Here is a 4,979-nt window from a genome sequence, read left to right as displayed (position 1 = left end):
CTTCCTTCCTTCCTTCCTTCCTTCCTTCCTTCCTTCCTTCCTTCCTTCCTTCCTTCCTTTCCTCTCTCTCTCTCTCTCTTTCTTTCTTTTCTCAAGGTTGGTGTTCTACCACTTGATCCATAGCTCTGCTTGGGGCATTTTACTGGTTAATATGAGATAAGAGTCGCTCAGAGTTTCCAGCCCTAGGCTGGCTTTGAATTTGGATCATTAGATCTCAGCCTCCTAAGTAGCTAGGATGACAGGCCTAAGCCACTGATGCTTGGCTCATCATAACAACTTCCTTCTGGAATAGCAGACCGAAGGTCACTGAGAAAGTCCTGCTAGACAGGACTTTCAGATGGCCCAGATTTCTTAGTCCTTTGCTCATCCAACATTGGTTCTCGGAGTCACACACCAGATCTTTGGGAGTTTCATTGAGATAGATGATCAGGACCTACCGGACATGTGTGCCCTTGCTGGCTAGCGGTCAGCGGTCTGCTCCTTGATGCTTTGGTAGAAATGATGTCTTCTCTGAGTGATGTCACTCCTGAAGGAGAGGCAGGCTGCAGCTCTTGAGTGTGGCTTAAATGATGAGCGTGTTTGTGTGGGAGAGAATGTGTGGGGGTTGCATTCGCGTTATGGAATTCTTAAAATTGTTTAACCGGGAAGATGTTATTCACAAACCCCTGCTGCCTTTGGCTTGTTCTATTTGTTTATTTCAGATATCTTCCTTTTTTCTTTCGCTCTCATTTTTAATTATCTCTGGAAGGGCTCAAGAGTCCTCCCCTGATCTCTCTAAATAGTTATAAAATTAATGTGCTGAGCTCTCAAGTTGTTGCTCCAAATAAAAGAATCTCTCTGAGACTCCCAGGGTGGCCAGGGGAATGTAACCTTCCCTCTGTGTGTGGGGAAAAGGGCAGCAGCTAGGGGCTGAGACTTTCCTCCTAGCCCTCATTTTTTTTTTAACTTTTTAATTGGACATACATCTGGGATATACCCTCCAAGTCTCACACCTAACATCCTGCCTGAAGAAGAAGAGAAAGGCATGCCTTTTTGTGAACCCTAAAAATATCTGGGGGTGTACCTAGAGTTTGCACCAGTATTGTTGTTGTTGTTTGTTTTGTGCCAATCCTGAGGCTTGAACTCAGGAGGGCCTGGGTGCTGACCCTGAGCTAGCTCAAGGCTAGCACTCTACCACTTGAGCCACAGTTCCATTTCCAGCTTCTTTGATGGTTAATTGGAACTTTCCCACCTAAGTTGGCTTTAAACTGAGATCCTCAGATCTCAGCCTTCTGAATAGCTAGAATTGCATGCCTGAGCCTACATACATACACACTGACATATATATATACATACACACATGTACATTTGTGGTTCTTCTGTTCTTGCCAGCATTTGGTAGATTCACACTTTTTAACATTTGGCGATTGTGCGTTCTCTCATGCTAGAAAGAGAAGTTGCCAAATATAGACATCAATAAAAGTAATATTAAGGCTGGGTGCCAGTGGCTTCACACCTATTATCCTAGCCACTCAGGAGTCTGAGATATGAAGGTCGAAATTCAAAGCCAGCCTGAGCAGGAAAGTCTTAGACTTTTATGTCTAATTAGCTAGCAAGAAGCCAGTAGAGCTGTGTCTCAAGTGGTAGAGTGCTAGCCTTGAGCACAAAAGTTCAGGGTCAGCACCCAGGCCCTGAGTTCAAGCCTCAGGACTGGCACAAAGAAAAACAAGTTATATTAAAACCCTTCTTTTCTGCTGTGGATGAAGGGATGTGTGAATGTCAGGCCTGCTGGGTAGGGGTAACCTGGAATAATCTGTCAAGCTCAGAAGCCTGAGTGGCACTTTGAGCCACCCACCAGTATGTTATTGGTCAGAACAACTCGATTATTAAAGCAAGGAGATTTTACAAATTAGACAAATAAAGGGCAAATGAGCCTGGCTGGTGGCTCTACTCCTCAAGAGGCTGAGATCTGAGGATCGCAGTTCAAAACCAGCCTAGACAGGAAAATCTGTGAGACTCTTATCTCCAGTGAACCACCAGACTATGGGAAGTGTTGCTGTGGCTCAAAGTGCTAGAGCACTCACCTTAAGCCAAAACCAACCAAACAAGCAGACAACAACAATAACAACAACAAAAACTCTGAGAAGAGCCCTTGCCTTTTTTATGGGAGACACAGGCTCATGTGGGATGTGATTCTTTTCAGCCACCCCAGAGCAGCTCAGCTGGGCAGACATCATCCCCCCCAAAGTTCAAATAACAATAGGAGATTTAAATAGCATTTCCAACTAGCTGTTACTAATAGGCAGAGAAGGAAAACTGATCTGTTTTCCCAGGGGTTCTCCAAAAACCATGAACACTCCATGCTCCGGAGAAAGGGAGGTGGGGGATGGGGGGGTGGGTAAGGGATATGAGCTATGAGTCCTTCGTCTCGGAGGGTTTGTTTGTGAATCTCTGCAGACTCAATAGAGGACAGGCATAAGATTGAAGAATGACAGGATCTTGTCAGACAGGCAGCAAAACCACTGCGCTGGTGGGTAGATGACTGGGCATGTTTGGAGCTTTCGCAAACTCATTTCTTAGGAATCAAACACAATCACCCCACCCATGGCTCCCCCGCCAGCTGTGAAGTTCCTGTGGTGAAATGTAACGGTAGCAAAGGAAAAATGGGAGCCTTGCTACATGGAATCAAGGCCACGGTCCCAAAGGGCCGAGTAGACCCGAGACCCTGTGGAAGAATGTAAGGCATTACCTCTGTGCTGGTGGCACTGTATCTGTGCCACCAGCCTGGTCCCTGGGGACAGGCAATTCAGGCCAGTGTCCTAGCTTTGAAGAACAGACAAGATCCAAGCCTCATTATGTGCCCACAGGGGGAAATGGAAGCAAATTGGACAGCACATTGGTTTTAATTAAACCCAGGGGCAACCTTGTTTCTTGGCCTTTTTTCCCCTCCTTTGGTCAGTGGTGGGGCCTGAACTCTGGCCTGGGTGCTGTCCCTCAGCTCTTCAGCTCAAGGCTAGCGCTCTACCACTTGAGCCACAATGTCACTTTCGGCTTTTTTCATTTCTGCTTATGTGGTGCTGAGGAATCGAACCCAGGGCCTCAGGCATGCAAGGCAAGCGCTCTACCACTGAGCCACCTTCCCAGCCCCTTTTTTTAGTATTTCTTAGTGGTAGAATTATTGGGCGGTAGGATCTGTACATCTTCTTTACTAGCTATTGAACATTGTTTTACAAGCATATCACCCCCATTCATCTCCTTCTTCCTATTGATCATGTAAATTCTTTTTTCAGTCATGGGGCTTGAACTCTGGGCCTACGTGCTGTCCCTGAGCTCTTCAGCTCAAGACAAGTGCTATACCACTTGAGCCACAGTGGCACTTCCGGTTTTCTAGTAGTTTATTGGAGGTAAGAGTCTCATGAACTTTTCCTGCCAGGCCTGGCTCTGAACTGTGATCTTCAGATTACAGAGTAGCCTCCCGAGTAGCTAGGATTACAGGTGTGAGCCACCGGCACCTGGATTAAATTCTTTGTTTTTGTGCTGGTCCTTGGATTTGAACTCTGGGCTTAGGCATTGTTCCTGTGCTTTTTTGCTTAAGGATAACTTCCTATCACTTGAGCCACAGCTCCACTTCTGGCTTTTTGGTAGTTCACTAGAGATGAGTTTTACAGATTTTTCTGCCAGGCCTGGCTTCAAACTGTGATCCTCCGATCTCAGCCTCCTGAGTGGCTAGGATGACAGGTGTGAGCACCCAGCTTCTATGTGAATTCTTGTCAGTAGTTCATCTTACCGGATTTGAGTTATGCCAATCTGGTGGGATGAAATAGCATCTGATGATTTCTCCTGTGGCAAATTAGATTTTTTTTTTTATAATTTGCTTTTTCTGCCAGAACAGAGCCAATGAAGTGGGAAAAAAAAAAAAAACAACAAGTGTTAAACTTCTGATTCTTTCTTCAGTATTCTTTTGAGATATTTCTAAGCAAGACAACCATTTGGAAATTTATGAAATGACTTGGAACTTGGAATATAAAATAACCATTCTAAAAAAAACCCACAACTATTCTAGCCAGGTGTTAGTGACTCATGCCAGGGAGTCTAGCTATTCAGGAGGCTGAGATCTAAAGATTACAGTACAAAGCCAGCCCTTGCAGGGAAATTTGTGAGACACTTATCTCCAATGAGCAACCAGAAGTAAACCTGTAGCTTGAACAGAAAAGCTCAGGGACAGTGCCCAAGGACCAGCACAAAAACAACATCAACAAGAAAGGCTGTTCGATTCCCCCTAAACAGAAGCATATTCTGTATGAATTGGCCTCTGAAGCATAGCTGTCTATAGTTGACCTCAGAGCACAGGTAACTGTCACCTGCCCAGTCTCTGGTGTGTGCTGTGATGGTCACAAGGAAGCCACAGGCCCGCAGGGAGAGGGTGATGGGAAGAGTGAACACCATGAGGTGGTGGTCATATCTGTCTACCTTGTCAGATGCGTATTGTAGTCACTGTATTGGGATCCCTTGTTAGGGATCATGTAGGTGCTCAATGTTCAGACCTTGAGGAGCACTCCTCCTGCAGAGGATTTCCACGCAATGCTTTGATTCTGCCTCATAGACCTTGAACAGGTGTTACCCTTTGTTTGTTTGTGCCGGTCTTGGGGCTTGAACTAAGGACCTGGGCACTGTCCCTGAGCTTCTTTTGTTCAAGGCTAGCACTCTATCACTTGAGCCACAGCACTATTTCCAGCTTTTTCTGTGTATGTGGTACAGAGGAGTTGAACCCAGGGCTTCATGCATGCAAGGCAAGCACTCTACTACGAAGCTACCTTCCCAGCCAGAAGTTTTGTGGGGTTTGTTTTGTTTTGTTATTTTTTGTCAGCCATGGAGCTTGAACTCAGGGTCTGGGCATTGAGCTCTTTTGCTCAAGGTTGGCATTCCACCACAGTTCCACTTCCCTTTCTTTTCTTAAAAATAATCCAACACGGGGCTGGGAAGGTGGCTCAGTGGTAGAG

Source organism: Dipodomys ordii, unplaced genomic scaffold (genome assembly GCF_000151885.1).
Source record: "Dipodomys ordii isolate 6190 unplaced genomic scaffold, Dord_2.0 Scaffold11, whole genome shotgun sequence".
NCBI lineage: Eukaryota > Metazoa > Chordata > Mammalia > Rodentia > Heteromyidae > Dipodomys > Dipodomys ordii.
Note: the sequence above shows the minus strand (reverse complement) of the source record.